Source organism: Falco naumanni, chromosome 5 (assembly GCF_017639655.2).
Source record: "Falco naumanni isolate bFalNau1 chromosome 5, bFalNau1.pat, whole genome shotgun sequence".
In the NCBI taxonomy this organism is placed as follows: domain Eukaryota; kingdom Metazoa; phylum Chordata; class Aves; order Falconiformes; family Falconidae; genus Falco; species Falco naumanni.
In genome coordinates this window covers 11,039,224-11,060,635 of record NC_054058.1, presented here as the reverse complement: position 1 = coordinate 11,060,635, position 21,412 = coordinate 11,039,224, and the positions used below count along the sequence as shown (strand labels likewise).

General features: G+C 45.6%; 1 protein-coding gene and 1 long non-coding RNA gene across 3 annotated transcripts in view; one reads left to right on the top strand and one right to left on the bottom strand.

The window, feature by feature from the left end:
- Positions 1-2,673: 2,673 nt before the first annotated feature.
- Positions 2,674-20,523, bottom strand: LOC121089482. Of its 2 annotated transcripts, none has more exons than XR_005828223.1 (3): positions 12,214-20,523; positions 7,866-8,060; positions 2,674-4,930 (listed from the first exon to the last, which is right to left on the bottom strand). It is a non-coding gene; the product is annotated as an uncharacterized LOC121089482 (long non-coding RNA). The 2 variants fall into 2 exon arrangements; XR_005828222.1 differs by having other exon boundaries at positions 20,065-20,523.
- A 204-nt stretch (positions 20,524-20,727) lies between these two features.
- Positions 20,728-21,412, top strand: part of ARHGEF5 (Rho guanine nucleotide exchange factor 5) — a 36,848-nt gene continuing 36,163 nt past the window's right edge. Inside the window, exon 1 of the mRNA XM_040594967.1 lies at positions 20,728-20,934. The gene's annotated coding sequence lies outside the window, so the exon portion shown is untranslated. The remainder of the gene's footprint in view (positions 20,935-21,412) is intronic.

Below are 21,412 nucleotides of genomic sequence, written 5' to 3'. Positions count from 1 at the left end.
AGGTGGAACTCTATGGTGCAATCGCTCTGGCAGCAAGCGGTTCTGTCCTTACCTAACCCCAACCAATCCTTCCTACCTCCAAGCAACAGCACATCAGCATCCATTCCTTCCCCAACTTCTTCAACAAAGAACTTTTACAACAGGGCAGTTACACCGGCCATTGAGTACCTGTAACTAAGAGGGCACTCAGCTGTGGTATGTGGCAGAGGGATATGAGGAGAAGGATGAAACTGGAAAAAGGAACCTCTTAAACCACAGAAGAATTTGTAACCTGGAGCCACAGCCCCCCTGTTGCACGTACTAAAAAGAAAGGAGAGCAAAATGGTTCCAAGAACCAGGATAACTGACTGATTGACAAAGCTCAGAATTACTTTCAGACCAGAGGAAAGAAATTGAGTATGTTCATTCACCTCCATGGAGGGCCTCTGAAAGGTTCAGGTGCTGTTAAAGCCACAGAGGAGGATCCATCAATTCATTTACCTGCAGGAGAAAGCAGACTGGCTGAATCCTGCAAGTTTTCCTAGGGAATGCACTGAGTCTAGTAAAACCCTGTTTAGTTTTAACTCTTCATGTATCCTATCAATTTGAAATAAAGCTTTAAAATTTGAAAAATTTGAAAAGAAATTTGATTTAAACAAAGTCATGGTTAGGAGTCACACTTAAAACATACCTTACTAGCCTAAGGCTGTATCTGTTCTTCCAAAAAAAAAAAAAAATAAAAAAATTGGCTGGTGCCAGAAATATGTGGCAGCTAGCCTTTTTCCTTGCTGTGCCGGTATGTGCGCAGCATGCTGCTCACCATATTTTCCAACAGACTGTCATCTTCCAGCACAGGCCCTCCTATCAGCTGCAGCACCTATCTTCTTAGTCTAAGAGAAACTGCAGAGACCCGTGACTTTTCTCAGGGATCACCAAGGTCAAACAACTGACCTCCCACATTCATGTGAAGTCGTTCAGAAACTGTAGATGAAGAATTTTCTCTTCCTTGGGTAGGGTTTTTTGACTCACACAGGTATTTCGTGGCTTCTAATGACTATGTGGGCTCATTCTGTAGCTTTTCCTGAGTGTTCTGGAGTCATTACAGGAGACCTAATGAAGCCCTCTTAAAACAAAGTTGAAGTCTAATGGGTTAGGTAGAGTTGCATATGGACTTTTGCCTAGACTCTTGCAGACCCAGTGTCGGCCACCAGTACCACACAGCTTTCTGATGAAGTCTCAGCGACCTTGCTGCAATATCCCTCGTGTGGCCTTCTCCAGTATTGCACAGGTCAAAAGCTGGAACATCATCCGGTACCTGGCAGAGAAAATTTAACATTCTACCAGGTTTAGATTGCCAAAGCAGAACTGGGGTGGAGAGCATTTTTAAAAGCAAAGGGGGGAACCTCCCCCCCACCCCACCCCCCCCACCCCCCCCACCCCACCCCCCCACCCCCCCACCCCCCAACCAGCATAGAATCAAAATCATAGAATCATTTAGGTTGGAAAAGACCTTTAAGATCATTGAATCCAACCATAAATCATCTTCGTTTGCATAGTACATTTGGGTTTGTTTTCCAGACAGCGTGTGAAACTTCAAAAGACTATGCAGGAGGTAGGTTTGAGGTTTTGCACCAGCAAAGTCCAGTCTCTGAAACTGTGGACACAGCCACAGGAAATAAAAAAGCTGTGCAAATACTGGCTTTCTTGATCTCAGAATTATATTCAGGGTTGACAAGCAGCAAGGGGCAAAAAAACCCCAAAACAACCCAAAAGAATTAAATAAAAAGGGAAGAAAACTGGCTAGGAAGCTCCATAGGATTAGAAGTTGTTTAATTTAAAAGGGATCCAATGTGTACTCTTTATAAAACTATATTCTGAGCTGAAGAACTGTGTCTAAATTCCTCTGCCAATACTACCTCTACTAGGATTACTGAGTAGTTAACATTCATTAATAAATCATGTACAACATTTAGATAAAGCAATGCTACCTAAACCAAATAATAAACAAATACAGGGAAAAGATGCCCTTGCACATAAACTTCCATTTCAGCTGTAAATATCACATTTTCCTTTGCAGACAAACAGCTTGTAGACTTCTTCTGAAAGCAGAAAACCCTTAAAAACAAGTATTTTAAAAGTTTCATAATTACAAAGTCAATAGTTGAAGGAGTGAAAGCTCAGCTTTGTATGTTACATATTATTATTATCATTGTGGGTAACACCTGATCTAAGAAGATTTTTATCAAATCTAGAGTTCAGAGTTTAAATACGGATGATCCATTTCACACTGCAAAAGTCTCAACCCACCATAATACACATATTTCATTACTTGACTGCATTAGGTACAGTCAATTGAGAAAAATACAAAAGAAACCACAGTGAATTATCCGTATCATTAAGACACAAAATTAAAAACAGAAGAAAGTGTTCCCGCCCCTGCCCCACAATATAAATGAGAAATGTTGCACATAATACTACTGTAAAACCAGCCACCACAAAACTCAGTTCAGAATGCTCCTTCCTCTTTCACAGATAAAACATTTGAGAATGGACTATTGCATTGTTTTCTAATTCCATATTTATACATTTACATTTATAGTAATATGTATTATAATCAGATATGTATATTTACATGGAGGCATTTCTTTGTAAATTAATATCTTTATTCAAGAATTTTTAAAAGCCTTTACAATTTTCAAATTATTACACATACAGGTTTTCTACTGTATGTGTAATACAGCAAGCAAGAAGAAATACAGGAAAAGGTGTAACCACAGGGACATGCTTTGCCTAGAAGAAATACAGAGCCCTGGATGATACACGTCATCACAGCAACCCATCTCCTGCATAGTCGTTTGAAATTTCACAACTCCAGTTCAAATTAAACACCAATGACATGACTCATTCTTACAATGAATTTCACTGTAAATAATTGTAAAAAGCATATTTAACACCATGACTCAGTACGCAAAATATCTTCTGCTCCTCCAGGCTAAAGCTTGCTCTGCCCCACACCTACCTCCAGAAAAGGCTAAGTGTCAGCGCAGGCAATAAATGGCCCCACAGCCTCATAATGAGGCTTCTGACACTCATTTTTCCCAAAGATTAATGTTTGAACTAGTGAAGGGACCAGGATGATTTGTTATCAGTACTTGCAACAAGGAAAGCACCTCCAAATATATTATGTTTTAAAATAGCATCCCATATCCTGCAAAATAGAAGTTATCACAAATACACTCCAAATTTTCAATTTTTAAAGCCTTTGACTTGGGGTGTGTATGTGTAGGGGGGTGTGTGTGTGTTAAAACAAGTACTAAGGAAACTATGAAAGGTCACAAAGAAAAGCAAAGATCTATTAATAGGCTTGCATGTACTATACAGCAGTTGACCAATACACTGGAAATTTTCAGGGGGTCTGGAACTGAGAAAAAAATATTACAACCACTTATATGGCACTGAGATCAAAATCAAGGAAAAGATGACAGACCATACTGTTATCAAATCTTTAATTCCTGGGAGTCCCAAGTGGTCAGCATTACATAAAACATTTATTAAAAATGAATGCCATACCAAGAATAACTTGCATGTATTATGTAAAATATTTATTGAAGATGAATGCCATTCCATGAATAGCTTGCATGCTGCTTAGTTTGAGCAACAACAATGCATTTATCCATTGTAAATGAAGTTCTGTCTTCTACCCAACGAAATGCCCTTTATACCTCAGTCTATAACCCTTTTCACCAGTAAAGTTTATTATAAACACATTTTATACAGCCACATTCTATACAATATATACTTTAAAATATAGCTATCATAAAAATACATATAAAAAAGAACAATGAATGCAGCTCATCAGTAGCTCTTGACAAGGGCTCAGTGGGAGAGGAAGCAGATACAGTACAGAGAATAAAATGTATGTGATGAAGAACTTCCAAACCTGACCTATGGCTGGGAGACAACCATGTTTACACAGGAACATGAATTGGAGTTCAGGCCTATGTTCCTCCAAGTTAAACCACTTCCCACATTGCTCCTTGCATGATCCTATGCTGACTGAATAAGCAAGAAGCAAGCAAGCAAGAAGACAGACAATGCAACACCAAGCTCTTGACACCTTCAGAGGGGCAGGAGCAATAGCACATCAACCCTACAAGCTTATTTCAAAATGCAGTGGCTGCCAATCTCCTGTTGCATGTGCTGCTCTGGTGCAGAAGGGGTCTAGAAGAAAAACTGACACAACTGAAAAAAATCATCCTTAACTTTCACAGACAGATATCTTTACATTAGGGGACCATTTCTGAAGCTAGGTCCCATCTTCAAGGCTTTCTTAGCTATACTGAAGGGTTAGAAATGCAACTTAACAACCACAGTCCTGGTTGGATCATTGGGTGTAATAAAAAAATTATTTATTCCACCACTTCCCACCTTCCATACATAAACCCTTCTCTGACAAGCTCCTCTGTCATCTTATGCACATAGATTTGGAGCCTACAACAGTACGTACACACACACTTGCATACACACACATAAAATCTATAAGAGTATATGCCTATATAGTATAATATCCAATATATGAATATGATATCGGATAGTCTATCCAAGAAATTAATCTGCCTTTTTGTATATACACTGTGATTCCTACAGTTAATGAACCTGCAGCTATGCATACACAAATTCCCATCCCCTCTAATTGAACAAACCGGCTTTTAACAGAAACCGCATCATCTGTGTTTCCTGACTACATTGTTTCAGATTCTGACTTGCTCATCCTTTTTGCCTCTGGGCTTCTGTCTTCTTTCGTCTTAATACTTCATCATTTCTGTTCCGCACATCCCTTCCAGAAGACAAACTACAGAATCACAGGAGTGAAACTGCTGATTTTTTGAAACATCAGCTCTCACAGAAAGATATCTTATCAGCACATCCCCATCTTCAGCAAAGATTAACTCTGTATTAAAAATGAAAAGAATTAAAAAATATTACTTAAAAGCAAGATATTTTGCATTTAACAAACAGAGAATAAATCATCAAACAAAAGAAGAAAAGCCCCTTATTCAAATATTCAGAAGCATTTCTAGGGCATGATTCACCTCCTTCTCAGGTAGACATTGAAAGTATGTTGATGAATCACCGTCTAACAGTGTCCGTTTCTCTCCAGTGACTGAAGGAAGCCCAGACCATAACTCAGATGGAGACACCCATACAGCAACTGTTGAGATGCGGGCAGACAAAAACCAGCCTTAGCCTTCACCCAGATTGCCTGTCTCAAATGCGCCCCAGCTTCTGCAGGAACTACCCTGCAGAAGCAGGTCCTTGATGGAAGGGGAGCAAAAGCTCTGCCTCGTGCCTTTGGTTGCTTGCCCAGCCTTCTCCAGCTTTCTCAGGAAAAGCTTTCAATGAGAGCTGCTGCAGCAAGCAGGCAGAGCTCTTCTGTCCCACTCCTCCTCCCAAGAACCAAAAGGTTTTGAAGTGGGAAAAGAGAATTAAAAATTGTTTTCCTGCTCCCTCTTCCCTGTGAATACAGTGTCAGTCTGCTCATCCTAGGTTTTCTTTCCACTTAGATATACTCAGAATGAGGCAGAAGTTTGAAAATTAGAAGGCAGCTCAAAAGCTCTGTCTGATCTTTATTAAAATACATATTTTCAGATTTGGGGGTCAATTTCATGATCTATTTTTGACAGGCTAATGGAGGTTTTTTCTGTAGTTTCTTAAGGAAATAAGGCTATTTTATCGCACTGTCAGCCCCCCATTAGCCACTTAGGAACCAAGTGGCTCATTTCAATCGAATTTAACATGCACGTAGAGGAATCAAAGACGAGCTTGCTCCTATAGCCAGAGATCAGCAGCTGGGTACCGCAGAGAGCTTTACTGGCACCCTCACGGGAGGATCAGCAGGCAGAGACTGGCCCTTATCCATGTTCTTTGGCAGTTTATGTAATATCTTGTCCAGGCAGCAGGTCAAAATATTTGGTTTAGGGACACTGAATCAGTTGGGAACGTGGGAGGGACATAAGGATGATTGGGGGGGAAAGGGCTGCTGGGAAGAGGGAGCACTAATAAGCTTCTCTTCTTCAGGCTGAAATAACCAACAGCAGAATGTGCCGCTTTTCTAATACATTATTAATGGGAATATTGGTAATAATGAGCTAACTATATACTGTTTGGGGTCTTTAGACTGTGAGGGTTTGGTTGTGTAACACTGCACATGACCAGGAATTCCACCACTGTCTACGAAGTAGCTGGTGCAAGGGCTGTCCAAGAGCCAAATGTGGGGATAGATAACTCCAACCGAGCCTGGAAGCTGGTGCTCCTAAATGGTGGAGAGGACTTATAGCTGTTTTTTGGAAGCCCTTCCTTTCTAGGAGTTCCTGGAATGCTTGCAGCCCATAGAACATGGGGACCTCTGCCTCCTAGGAGAATTTCCCAAACAGCTTACCAGAAATTAATCAGTAATTAACTTCTCCCGTTAAGAAAGGCTGAGAGAGTTTTGGTTGTTCAGCCTGGAGAGGAGAAGGCTCCTGGGAGGCCTTCTTGTGGCCTTTCAATATCTAAAGTGGGCTTGTAAGAAAGACTGAGAGAGACTTTTTGCCACTATAATGACAGGACAAGGGGCAACAGTTTTAAACTGAAAGAGGGTAGGTTTAGATCAGACATAATGAAGAAATTTTTTATAATGAGGGTGGCGAGGCACTGGCACAGGTTGCCCAGAGGAGCTGTGGATGCCCCATGCCTGGCAGCGTTCCAGGCCAGGCTGGATGGGGCTTGGAGCAACCTGACCTCGTGGAAGTTGTCACTGCCCGTGGCCAGGAGGTTTGGAACTAGATGATCTTTGAAGGTCCCTTCTGACCCCAACCATTCTGTGATCCTATGATCAGAGAGCACCTGAGGAGAGAGCTGGTGATTTTCCTGAACCTGTGAATTCAGGACAAACCCCGGGAAGGGAGGGCGCCGGTTTCCTGGCAGGGCTGGGAGGTGAGGGGAGTGAACTGCACATGCCGGTTCCTGCGCTCGGCAGGGCCTGGGGGCCTGGCACCCAGCTCCCAGCACCTGGCCCGGCAGGGCCCCGCGCCCACGCAGCACCATCGCTGGGCCCAGCAAGCGCCACAGCCAAGCCCCAGCGCGGGGCGGCCAGCGGGGCTGGGGAAGGGGCGCCTGGGCTGGGGGCTTTGGGGCGGCAGCACACAGCCAGGGAGACACGAGGAGCCACCACTGAAACCAGGCAGGGGAACCGCAACTGCCCAGCTGGTCCGGCTGGAGGATGGACACAGGAGCACATCTGTGGCGATAAGAGGTTTGGAAAACAGTCTCTGGGAGGAAGCAGGGGAACTGGGTTTGTTGAGTCTAGAGAAGGCTGGGAGGAGGGCAGGACACGGTAATGCAGTTGCAGTGCATGAGAGGTTGGTATTAAGAAAGGCAGCAATTACATTACTGGAAGGACAAAGATAAGATCTAATTGGCTTAATTTTCGGGAATGAAAAGAAGAAAGGAAAAAAGAAAAAGGCTAGATGTTGCAAAAACTTTCTCTGGGTAAGGCAGTGCTGGAATAGATTACTTAGGGAGGTTGTGAAACCCACTTCACCAGAAGTTGTAAGAAGTTAACCAAATGTCACTGTGCTCTCTCAGCAGAGATGGACTGCCATGCCATATCTCAGCTTTTGGAAAGCAAAAGTCCCTCTAATCTTTTCAAAAGATAAAATTTAAAACCCTCTAATTTTACTACTACAAATGCAAGCATTTACATTCAAAATATAATTTGGATAGCAGACTTTGATCTTTCCTCTCAAAGAAATCAGCTCGCAATTCTTGAGCAGGTAAATGCTGGCAAGATCTTTTAGCACTATTTCTCTCGTACAAGTTACCTCATCCCACCTCTGTCCTGCTACCATTCTCCTGTTACCTCCTGCTCCCATGCAGTGACCTGCAGTGTGGTGTCCTGCAGAGAGGCGCCGGCCACTTCTGTGTTCTTTGGGGCACTTCTATTCCTTCTGAAATGCTTGTGGGCTGGGCTGATCTCACAGCGCGATTATACAGTCACCTCTCATCATCTGAGGTTATGGGGCCATAGGATACCTCAGGCACTGGAAAAAAACCAGATCATACGGTTCTTTGGGGACCCACTGTAGAGCAGAATACTCCCAACATATAGAGTATACTGAGGCATGCAGACCTTCCCAGTCCCTCAGGAGATGTTAAGTCTATCAGGACATCTTAACTCCAGTACCTCAAGGACATTACTTAAAGGACATTACTACATTACCTAAAGCTAGGGAGGTTTTCTTGAGATGCTGCATGGGTGTCTAATGTTAATCATCTGATCAGATGCTGCATTCAGTCCAGCCTTTCACCCCAAAATGGTCCTACTACCAATAACTCCAATAAGCTTGGCCAGCCAACCAGCTAATGCTAATGGCACAGCTGGTTAGGGCTATGTGCTGGCTGAGCAGTTTGCTGGCAGTCCCTGGACAATACTAAGAGGTGTTCCTCAGATCATCCCATGCAGAGAAATGTAAACTACCCTGACACTGCCAAATGATTTCCTCTGCTTGGAAGTATGCTGCAGTGACACTGGAATGTCTAAACAGGCTTGGTAGAACTTCATGACTGGGTTATAGTGATTTGGGTGATTTGGTGAGACACTTGTCTCACCAGTGCTTTGACATCCACATGGCTTGTGAGTTCAGGCACAGCGCTGCATGAAAACATAGGTAGCCCACATCTGCTGGGTGCACAAGATAAAAGATCCTCTGGGAGATGGAAATTTTGGGGAGTATGATGCAGGTTATACACAAGGCTCCAGCCTCAGGACCAGCGCAGGGTCAGCAGTGATGATGCTGATCCACAGCTTATAAGCCTTGCTGGGTCTGATCTGACTCTGTGGGGAGTCATCCAGGTGCCTCTGCAGTTGTTCCTTGAAATGTCTGACTCCATCAGGGCACATTAGCTTGGGCTCTTCACCATGTGCTTCCAGACACAAGCTGGCCCTGAAACAATCTAGGCATATTCCTACTTATAAACTCTAGGAGGATAAGACAGGCGTTCTCAGAGTCAGCTCTGGTACCTCTGAACTTCAGGGGTAGCGTATCTACACACTGGATAAGCTGCCTCGACATATCACAGGTAGCTTATTTCATTAGCACTGAAAGATAATTTTGAGTGTTCAAAGTCATGTGCAGATACTATCTACTGAGGACATCATGTCTTCGGAAAACAGACTGTAGAGTAGGATTTATCGTTGTTTTATGATGAATATACCAGCCTAGAAAGAGGCAAGCACACTGGTCAAGGACTCTGGAAGTATGTGTCCAGTTCTTAGGTCTGCTTTTTATCTGCTTCTGGCCTGATGGGCTGCTTTGTGCAAATCTCTTCACCCACCACCATCTTCACCATCTTGGTCCTCTCCACTTGTATGACTGTGGCATGCACCTGTTGGTGAGAGGCACTATATAAAACAGAGCTATAATGATGAAGGCTGTAAGAGAACTGGTGGCAGATGGAAGATGAGAAACCATGAATTCCAGGCTGCAAGTTGTCAACCAAGAAACTCTTCATCTGAAGAACTGGTTCACGGATTTGACTCTTATAAATGCTGTTCTTCATGTGGTGTTTGGAGGAATAATCATCTCTGCTGAGTTTTTCTCCCCCTCTATTCCAGCTGATGATGACATTGCCCCAGCTGAAAATAAGGAGGCACATCATCTAAAAATTCATATGAAAATGGACACACTTTGACCTTTACACTCACCAACAGAGAGCCCAGGTGGGAGAGAAAATCCTTAAGTGCTGTGACTTCAGAAAGGATTTTGATGGGAATTCTGACCTGACCCAGCATCAGCTGGTTCACATCAGAGAGTAGTGTGACCTGTGTGCTCCTTGTAGGAAGAGCTGGAGCCAGGATTCATCCCTTCCTCAGCATCAATGAACCCACCTCAGCAAGAAATCAACACCTGAATGCAGCATGGTCACTGTGAGTCCTGCAAGGCAGGCATTCACTCCTGCACCACAGATGGAATAAAGGCAAAGATATCCAAGACACTGTTGGGAGTCTTGCAGGGAATATGAGAAACAACCCCAAACACTATAGAGAACAATCTGACAATGCTCCAGTGCAGCAGGGTAACAGTCAGACATGAGTACCCTAGTAAGATGATGGAGCCTGGGAGGTCCTGTTGGTTTTGTGAGAATCACTAATGAAGGAGGAGGAGGTCTACAGAAGGGGGAACCTTGAAGCGGTGAGAGAGAAAGAGAAGAGGTAAAAAAAGGAGCAGGGTGAGTAGAGTCAGCAGGACAGCAAACGGTATCTTTGGGGTATTGAGAGCTATCTGGGTGCTGTGTTGGTAGTTAACTTGGGCACCTGAAGCACCTGCCCAACAAAGAAAGAAGGTAACTTTATGCTTGGTTTTTTTGTGAAGCATGGTGCAACATATTCTAGAGTTATGAATCATTATTTGCACTTCATTAGTCACTGTTAGCTGCAGCCTGGAAGTACTTCAGATCCTAGACTACACAAGACCTTACAGGGTTTGTTTCCCTCACCTTCTGTCCCTTGACAGAAATCAAACTTCTAGATCTCATATCCACCAACTTACAGTTGTAACAAGCTAACCTTTAAACAACTCTTTGATCTTTGTTTCTTTATTCTTTCAGATGTTTTGGGGACTGCAACTTACTTGTCCCGGGAGATGTGAAAATTTCAGAAGAGACAAAAGAAACTCTCACTGTGACAAATGCACTGTGAGCACAGGACAAGGATGTGGTTCCTACCTCAGCCAGTTGACAGTCTAAGCCTCCAAGGGAATGTAGCAAAGTTTTTTTCTAAGGTAGAAAACCTACTCTTCTTATAGAGTCATTCTGCTTTTATGTTTTACTTGCAGCATTATTCTTGTGCCACTCTTAATTAAATGCAAAGAAAACTAAAAATATCACACAGTGTGAATCACAGAAAAGGCCCTTTTTGTGTGTTACAGACAAAAGCTTACTTCACGAAAAATGTGCCTTTGCTCATACAAAACAATCCTGCTTCAGTATGCCCTTCCAACAATAGCATCATAGCTCCAGACAAACAATACGCGTTCCCCACCCCTGTGTGGATGGTCATATTTCTCAGCAAGCTCACATCGATCTTTACAACCCATCATATGGGAAAGGTTTCATTTTCCGTGAGTGAGGGGCATGGGGAATCTTCTCCTGGTACAAAACAGGCCAACATTGCAGAGGTGATTTCAGGAACACGTGCTCTCTTTCCTGTTATTAAATCTGTGGGCCATCATAAGATTCATGTTAAGTTGAGGGCCATCAGGAAAGCCACCGTGGGTGGCCTAGCTGGGTTTTGGTCTTGCGTTGCCATGGACCAGAAAAGAACATGTATTTTCAAGGCCTAACAAGGTCACTGTTGTTAAGGATCTGAAACTACGTGGGAGCTGGGTTACAACAAGGGTTTGGGACCAAACCCACAGAAGATGTCTGTGACCAGGGCTGCACTCTCCAGGTAGACTCTGTCAGGTTATGTTATCCTGGGCCAACACGGTGCAGGTGTTTTGGAGAACCATAGCGTTAACATTGCAATTTTTGGAGGAGGGTGAGGGTTCACTGACGTAGGGTTAGGACTGGATGTTGAGGATGGCAGGGTGGGGTGGAAGATAAAGGGCCAACCTTGGCCCTGCTTCTGCAGGGTAGGGGAGGAATAGGGATCAGGCAAAACCCAGAGGAGAGGGGGTTTTCCTGTTGCTGTTAGGAATGGGAGAAATAACTGTTGCACTACAGGAGAGGGTATCCCAAGCAGTAGGATTTGCTTCCTGTGCCCAGCAATCCCTCTCTGTCGAGGCAAAGACTAGGGAGTGTTTCTCTGGGCTCAAGCTGATCTCCACCATCTGCAGACCTGGAGTAAGCAGCCAGTCTGCAGCCCCACACATCTCCCTGCTGATGACAGCCAGCTTGGCTTGTGTGCCTTGAGCTGAGCGAGGGGCTCTCGTCTCCTTCTGTGGTTAAAAATCACAAAGATTTTACTTTTTAAAAGCTGAAACTGTAGTCAAACAGTAGATCTTTCTGGAACACTCTCACAGAAAGCCTTAATAGTATGTTGTTAGGGCAACTGCTTGCTCGAGCCTAGCAAAAAATACCCGAGGGAAGAAAAGGCAAGTTGATTTTTAAACTTGCTGGTGTGACACTGTACAGACTTCACGGGTGTACAGGAGCACGTGTAACAGTATGGTGTTTGTGTTGATGTTCTCTCACCTGGACGCAGCCAGGAGGCAGAGCCAGGAGCAGCTTCCCAACAGGGGGCACTACGTTATTACACATACAGCCTTGGCGAGCTCCACCTCATGCAAGGACTCCTCTCATGCAGACACTGAACGTGGAGGAAGGCACATTTCAGCATTCTTTGTCCTCCTCTGCAAAAACTAAGCTGATGAAAAATTACTACGTTTATCTCATTTAAAGTCACACTGTTATGTGCAATTACATCCGCCAAAAAAAGCCAAAACAAACCCCCAAACCCTACATCCAGGTTGCAGGGAGAATTCTGAATTTCCGGGCTTTTAAATGTTTGATTTCACAGCCATTCAAGAGTATCTTAATATAAGCCAGGGACTTTTGTATGCGATTTGTTAATTAACAGGGAATCACCTTTACTGGGGCATGGGACAGATTAATTTGCTTGTGGGCTGGATTTTGTGTCTGGCCAACAAGAGGAAGGAAAGTGAAGGGCAGATCTGAGTCATTACTGCTGACCTAATACCACAAGCAACAACACCTAGATGGACATTATCGTATGAGGATCTCAGCTAGGAAGAAGTAGCTTCCTAGCACAGTGGTTTCCAAGTGAGCAGGGATGGGCAGGATGGGGCTCGGGCAGAGGCAGCACTGCTGATTTGAGCACGGACGAAAGCTTCTGAATGTCATCTTCCCACCTGTGCTGCACACGCTAAGGTGCTGCAGCTGCCTGCATGGGTAAAAACCTGCACACCTGTGTGCAGTGCTTTCTGTATCCAGCTCCTACACAGCAAGATCCTCCCTTTCAGGTTTAACCAGAGGACTATTTGGCAAGCCCCTCGAAGGCAGCATGCTTCTCCTTTCATTTTTGCTCTCCATGCTCAATTTTCCTGAGGTCCTAACTTCAGTTCACTGTTTGAGCAGTTCTGGACTAGAATTTGCCTGTTGTGGTGTGGCTTTGTCCATATTCTACCTGTTCCTTACAGTAATTTATTATTGAAGCTCACAGTTGAGCAGAAAGCCTGAAGAAATGACCACAGGATAACTGGCCTACCTGAATCTGAAGAGCACAGAAAGGACAAATGAAGTTTTCTAGTTATTCTGGCAGTGAATTGATTTATTTGTTGTCAGCATCCTTTCTACAGAAGGCTTTGAGTGTCATACACACACTCCTAACTTAAGTTATTGGTGTGAACACCCATACATATGAGAAAAGTGCAGAGGAAGACTCTGCTTTAGTTCTTTCCTTCGCAAATGGAATGCAAGTATTTTAAGAGTCCCAGTAGCCGCCTTCTGGGCTTCTCAAAGGATGCTGGGGGAAGAGAAAAGGAGAGAATAGCTATGTCACCAATCCTCTCTATTTAGGCCTTTTCGCTTCTAAAGAAGGGGTGGAAATATCGGTGTGTGAGGCCAAGGTAAAGGACAAGGCTGTTAAGAGACTCCAGTCCAGCAATTATCTGCATGTGTATATGAAAGATGCATGTATGGAGTGGACTGGAAAAGAATTTACTGCACCAAGACATAAGATTAGGACTCTGGTTCAGGTTTGCACAAGGTTTTAGGGGCTTCTAATTCAAACAGTTATTTTCTGTGCACCTGCCCTCCCTGCCCCTCTGCTGCCACCGTGCAGGAAGGACAGTTGGACACAACACTGGCAAATTCCCGTTTGCCTGTCTGCTGATGCTGATCTCCACTGACTTCCACCATTCCAAAAGGCCAAGTTCACAGGCCATGCATCCTGCCAGTCCGCAGGGAGAATCTGATTCTTCAACAGCCATAGGATCAAGAGCACTGCAGGAGTAAAAAGAAGAAACAGTACCTTTAAAATATCAAGGGTATGAATTAGTCATGTAGCCTGAGCTCTAGATGGAGCCCCAGAAGAGCATGTAAGAGCAAAGCTGTGAGCAAATTAGTCTCCTGTTCAGGGGAGGCAATACTCAAGATGGGACTCTTAAGAACTGCATCCCACTCAGACAGCTGCAGAGGCATCGCAGCAGCCTCACTGCCTGGACCAGACTTTACAACATCCTCAGGAAGCTGCTACTCCCCTGCACTGCAGCCCACAATGTTCTCAGGTGTTCTCGCAGATCTTTGAAGGCTGTATGTATCTATCTGAGATCACCAGAGGATCTGGGTCAAAAAAACAGGTTTTGTGTTCCTCTTGCAGCATTCAGAATCACAAACACAAAACCTGAGAGTGCTGCAGCAAACCAAGAGCTGCTTCCTAAAGGCTCCCTGGGAGCTGCAGCAGAGGATTTCAAGGCACCAGCCAGGAACAAGCAATAACTGGAGTTAAGCATGTAGCATCTCAGTGGAGAAAAAGCGTAAGCCCAAAGATTTCCTTAAAATTGTCACTGAGCTAGAAATCGCTTACGTCAATTCCTGTAAAAGAACAGCTGCCCTGAAATGTTTGCATAACCAGCTTTCATTAGTATTTTTCAAAATTTGTTTGTGGTATTTCTGGATAGACCAATGTTGTGTATTCTGGATTACCATCAATTACCACTTTTGATGATGGAGTAGAGGCAAAACCCATTAAAAGCCTTCCTATATTTCTCTTTGTCTACTGATAATTCCTCAATACAAATGTTTTTATCTCCATGTGTTTTTCTCCTTTTGGAAGGATCTTAATATGTAGCACCGTTTTTTAACCCGTTTTTGTTTTTAGGTTCCTTGATTACACATATTGCCTTGTATTTCTTAGTTACCTTTCATGGATCCTCTTCAGGTAGTCCATGGACCTCCTGATGTGTGTGGAAGACAGGCCACAAATTAAAGCAATAGTCCTACTCAGTGAAAGACACCTATACTGACATTCAGTGCAAAGTACCAAGGAATGCCCTCATTGCTGTTCTTGGTCAGAAACCATCTTTTCCCTGCACTAGTTCAAGATCTACATTTTGGAAAAAAAGTGTATCTCAAGCTCATGTTATAGCTGCCAGGACACTTCCATATAGATCTCCATATATTAATCAGGCGGGAATAAGACTTGAAAAGCTGAATGTTCAACAGGAAGAGGGTGATGTCTTATTAGGTATATCAAATGTAAATTTTGCAATTTTGGCTGAGGAAAATCTTCCTTAAAATGTAAAAGCTTACTATTATTTCACTGAAAATACAGTCACTGAGTTGTCAAATATTATTGGTGAGCAGGAAACAGGTTGCTTTGACCACAGTATCATTAAAGGCTGGGCAACTGCTTCAGAGAATATACCCCATTTAGTTGTAGCTCCTTGTTTCCCCCAAATATTACTCAAAAGACCTTCTTGCTTGTGCAAGAAGTTTATATTTTATTAACCTTGAATGAAAGGATGCTTAATATCTGAGGCTATTTTGCCTGCTTTTGCTATTGGAAACTGGCCATTCCTAGCTCCAATTCAAGCAAAACCAGGAAAGGTCAAGGAAACCAGCATTTTCACGTGTGAAGCCCGCACCTTTCTGAAGCCTGGGCACCAGCAGTCATTTTCCTTGACGCCAGTCCGGATTGCACTGAAAGAGCTGCAGCTGTGATTATAACTGGGAAAGCCCAGCGGCCTCTGCCAGGCCCACGTCCACAAAGTATGAACCACCTTCTTGCATTTTAGAACAAGCAGTGGCTGATAATCAAGTGAACTGTTGAGCAATGTCAGGCTAAATAGATCTGTGCAAGTAAAAATATGCTTTTGCCACCTTACACAGCTGTCAGGCAGGGATTCTCCAGACAAGCCCTTGCCCTCATGCCTCTAACAGCAGCAGCCTTTGTCTCTGACTGTCAGTCTGAAGTCTTGTTGATTTGTTTAAATTTTCCTGGCAGCACCTGTAAGAAAGTGGGGTTTAGCAAGCAGCTCGTTTAAGACACTGGCCCAGTTTGCATATCAGGCAAGACCACTGCTATTATTTCGGAAGAATTTTGTACAACACACTAAATGGGCCATTCCTTCTTAATCCATCCTGCCAATGTAGACCTTCATGGTAACTGGTACATAGTTCATCCTGACATAAAACTATCACTGCGTGGCACATATATAGGTATCCATTTGGACAAAGAGTCCTTACTGCTTTTTGTATGAAAAAAATGGATAAGGTTGAATAAGGATTATAAAGATATATAATTTAAGTGGATGATTGTGCTCTGGTTTTATTCTGGTTTTATTATATAAGTGCAAACACAGTGTTGTGTCTAGGTCACTTTTTGGCTGCAGGCTAGTTGGGATTCCCAGGAGAGAAAGCATGTGAGAACAAAATGGAGAAAGCCCATTTCAGTCTGTGACTGCTCTTCTCAGGTTTACACACTCTGACAATATGGGTTTTTTTCTCAGAGCTACTGTTACTAATTCAGATTATGTCAGCAATACAGGTTTATAACTAGTTTCACATAGGAAAGCATCTCTAGCCATATCACCTGAAGGACTTTCCCAGTTATGCATTTTCCTAATCCTTTGCCACAGGCACTTGTTGCTGGACATATGCTAGAACAAATTTCAGGCAAAATACCAGAAATCAGTACTTGTCTACGTGAAGCCCATAATCTCTTGAACACCTGGGATAAATGATGGCTCTGTCAGACAACAGTAGGAGTTCACCATTGTAACTGCAACCATGACTGTCACTGAAGCAGATTTTCAGATTAAGACAGGCCAGGCCCAAGCTCACTTCCACAAATGAAGAACTACTATAAGTAAACAAAGAAACAAAAGCTAAAAATACTGCTCCTTCCTAGCTGCTGTCATGTGGGCAACTCAGAGCACGAGATACACCTTAATCTGAACCGGGGAGGCTCAAACCCCTGTCTCTGAGAGATGGTTTGCACCCTGAAACAGCTTAGTATTCCACTGCACCCTTTCTGCCCTACCAAACTGAATCCAAAGGGATCGTTATAGGAATATATAATCCCTGTCAACAGTAAGACTGTGCTCAAGATATAAACAAAAACCGTGAGTGAACTGTGCAGATCTGACATTTTTTCCTCTTTTACTCCAGCATCTGCTGTAGCTCAGCAAGGCGCTAGCACCTACAAATCCAAGAAGAGCACGGTATCTGTGGTACCAAAGCTGAGCTGAGGTCTGGGAGGGTCTGCACTTCTCCCAGCATGCTAGAGAGAGACCTTGGGCAACCTGAGTGCTTGGATGCTGAGACTCTGCTAACTGCTGAGAGCATGCTGTAAATAAGGTACGGGAAAGGAGATGACTGAATTTCAGAAGGACCGTTACTGCTGGATTTTCACAGTAAGCCTCGGAGGAAATGAAGGGAACAGCCAGGACCTGACTCATTGGGGATGGGTGTTTTTCTTGTTGCTTGTATAAACTTACTTTGGTTCAGTTTCCAAGCTCAGTGTTCTGTTTCTTTCCATTCCTGGAAAAGGTTTTTCTTGCCACACACACTGGTTTGCATCTGCTTGGAAGAAGGTATAGCTTTGAACAGGCCCAGGGAAGTTATTTGGTTTTCCAAGGAGTGAAGGCTCAAGCAGATGATTTCAGTTAATTTTAATAAGACCCTCAGACCCTCTTCTTCAGCAGTATTTCTGACATGTCAGCAGCTTAACTAAGAGTTACTAAAACTGCCAGGTTCTGTCCAGCTGTCTGCCTGGCTCTTTACATTTACAACCACGTGCTTTGCATATAGTGGAAGTTCAACGCAGAATAATGTCTGCTATGGAGCAGCGAGGATGGGACAACACAGGACTTCAGCTGGACGGGACGTTTACAAGGAGGATGTCTGAGTGGGAGGTTGGTGTCCAAACTGCCTTTTAGCCTGCCAAGGTCGTGGTGTGCTGAGATAGTTCAGGGCACTGCAGGAAGCAGGAGATCATCAGGGTACAGGACCCTGCTCTTGGCGCTGCCAGGCCTCTTCACAGTATGAGTGTTTCCTTGGAGGGAAAGAAACACTCTGCATACTCAGTTGGTGCAGCCTAGCATTTGGTGGGCAGAGATAGGCAGCAATAAAGCCCAATCCACCTGGGACACCTCTGTGCTGTTCTCTGACCTGCTTCCCACTAATGCTGGCTCTTGACTTGCTGGGAGAGGATCCCTGTGCTGAGGGATCCACTGGCCAAAAAGCATTGACTCACTGTAGCTCACTTTCCTAAAGGAGGAGTATTCCCAGCATGGGACAGGACCTCTCTTGCTCACACCGTTGAGTGTGATGTGCAGATGTTCTAAACATGTTCTTTCTTTTACCAGGAGGGTGGCAAAATGCTTGCCCAGAGAGACTGCAGAGTCTCCATCCATGGAGATATTAAAAGCCCAACGCGACACAGTCCTGTGCAGGCTGCTCCAGCTGACCCCACTCTGAGCCAGGGGGTGGGCTAGATGATCTCCAGAAGTGCCAGCCAGCCTCAGCAATTCTGTAGCACACTTATTCTTCATTGACAGTCCCTCCATACCACTGGCAGAATTACCTTAATGGCATTGCAGTAAGTTTGCATGGGTACACATAGAAGTTAGGAGTCCAGTTCCCACCAAGTTAGGGAAGGAGAGCTTGGCCTAGAGAAGGATATAAATACTGTGATACTGAGAGCTGCACATCATGACTTCAAGCACTACTTCACCTTATGTAAGGCATTAAGAAAAGTTAGGCACTCACACTCTGTGCAATGGTCAAGGAAAGCAAGGTACCCAAGGATATGAATCACAAAACCAAGTAGAAAACTGCCCCTGCATCTATTGGAGGCGCCAAGGAGAGGGGTGAAGGTTAAGCCCTTCTTAGACAATGTTGTCCTTTTCTGGATGACAGAAATGCTGTCTTCCAGTCAGGATGCCCAGCTCCAGCCGGCTGCCAGCTGCTAGGATCTTACAAAATGCAGCAGGAAGAGGCATTGCCTATTCATGTAATGTCCCAGAGGTTTAAGCACCAACCCAAGACAGACATGATCCAGAGCTGATTTCCCCAGTATCTTGGCTTGTGGGAATTTATAACATCCCATTCCTCTTCATTGACTGTAAATGCAGTGATGTGGAATAGGAATCTCAGCTGCAGAAGCTGATCCACTATGATCCACACAAATGAATGAAAGCATTAATTGAACCAGAAAGCAGTAGTAAGCACAAGTATGATTTTGTCACTGCCTGGGTACAGCTGTCAGTGTACTGCTTATGAGGGGGAGTCTTCCTGCCTGGGAGACCCCACATGGGTTATACAGGGAAAGCAGGGTTGAGGACTGCCTGGGTGCAGGCTACAGGGTTTCTCCGGTGGTTGGGTAAAGCTCCCTCCTCTCTTCTGCTGAACTCTTCAGAGTACGTCCTGAAGGATACACACCTGCAAGCCTCAGGAAATTATTAGGAAAAAAAGACTGAGCAAAAAGATGACACTGGATATCAGTTTAAGGAGACAGAAAATATAATATAGGTAATGCCTTCCTCAGTCACCTGTCTAGCATAATTCTTTGCTCACTTTGCATTCTTTGTGAGCAAAGATCTATACCACGGTAAAGTGCATTCTCACATAAATCCTGTACTCCTTTAAGCAAATCCAGGCATCTATGCCACAAATAATAAAACCAGAGCAGTGGAGAACAAAGCAACCTACTCTGTTTATTTTGTCCAGGAATGAAAACCCCAAAACTTCTGAATTTGCCCCTTTTATTTATGATCACAGTAATCATCTGTGTTTTCCTTTTCCCTGCTACTCCCAAACACGTTGTCTTGTATCTAGTTGTCCTCCCCCTTTCTTCTTTCCCTTTATGTATGCCTTTTTTTCTGCCAGGCTCTGTTCTCCTCTCCCATGTGGGGGATGTCTCTCTATACAGACTGTGTGCCCCTATCACTACAGTCAAGCTGGCAAACAGGAACAGTACTTCCTTTACTGGGAACTGATATGCCGTGCCTTTTCAGTCCACAGCTCAGCACAGCAACCACAGAAAACCTTACTACAGGGAGGGCTCCTCTGGATACTTACCTGCGTACCTAGGAGAGGCAGGATGCCTGGGAACGGCAGCTGTGGATTCAGATTTTTAATACAAACCTACAGAGTATTCCATCTGCATCCGGCTCAATTTCTTCCAAATCCAAGTGTTAAATTCATTTACATTTATTTGACAATCTCAGGCGCAATCTGGGGTCTGCAAGGTGTGCTGCTGCAGAGGCACAGCCCCGCCACGTGTAGCCAGGATGGCTCCTGACACCCGTCGCTTTCCAGGGAAGCCTGTTGGGAGAAAACACAAAGCGGGAAGGCTCACGCATGCAAAGTTAACGAGTGACTTTAGGGAGTGGGAAAACCAAAGACTCAGGTAATGAGGAAAACATTTTAAAAAAGAATAAAAAGCCCCTGTTTCTCCAGCCAGTCCGGGAACCTGGGACCGGTGGGTCAGGTGTGCTCAGCCGCGCTGCTTTTGCCCTGGAGGCAGAGCAACGCCGCTTCCCCCCAAACTCGGTGCCGACGCACTTACTGCCCCCGTTGAAATACAACAACAACAAAAAAAAAAGGCAAAAAAAAAAAAAAAAAAGCATAACCCTCACGCTCGGGCGGGCGGCGGGGGCCAGGAGCGGCCGCGTCCCGCTCCGTCCCTGCGGCGGCTGCGCCCTGCCCGCGCCGTCGGAGCGCGGCCCGCTGCCGGCCCGGCTGCGCCCCGCACGCCAATCAGGGCGGCCCGCCTGCCTTCCTGTAGGTGTGCCCGGCTCACCTGGGAGCCGCGGCACTCATGACATACCTGCGGCCCCGCGGGCGGCGGGGAGGCGGCGGCCGGCGGCCGAGGGCGGGGGGCCGCGCAGGCAGCGGCGCCGGGGCGGGCAGCGCTGGCCCCGGCCCGGCGATGTGAGGCCGGCGCAGGTAAGGGCGGCCGGCGGGGGCGGCGCGGCGGGAGCGGCGTTGCCGTGTTCCCCGGGGAGGCGGAGTGAGGCGAGGGCCTGGCGCCGGAGCCCCGCGGAGCCCGGGCCGGGCCGGAGGGGCGGCTGCCCCCGGGGCCGGGCCGGCGGGGCAGGGTCGGGGAGGTGGCGGCGGGGAGAAGCGGAGGGCAGGGCCGCCCACCATTTTGGGACCCGAGGGGGCCGGGGGGGGAGGGATCTGCGGGAGAGCAGCGCTCGCCCCTCCCGAGGCGGGCCGGCGGGCCTGCCGCGCTCCTCTGCGGGGCCGGGCCGGGCCCGCGGCGCACAGGTGTGGGAGCGCGGGCAGCACCGCCGTCGGGACCCGGAGCCCCGCGGAGCCGCTCCCGCCGTGGGGGCGCTGCGAGAGCCCCGGTGGGCCGGTGCCCGCGGGGGAGCCTCTCCGCCGGCTGCGGGGCAGGCCCCGGGGGGCCGCAGCCTCGGCG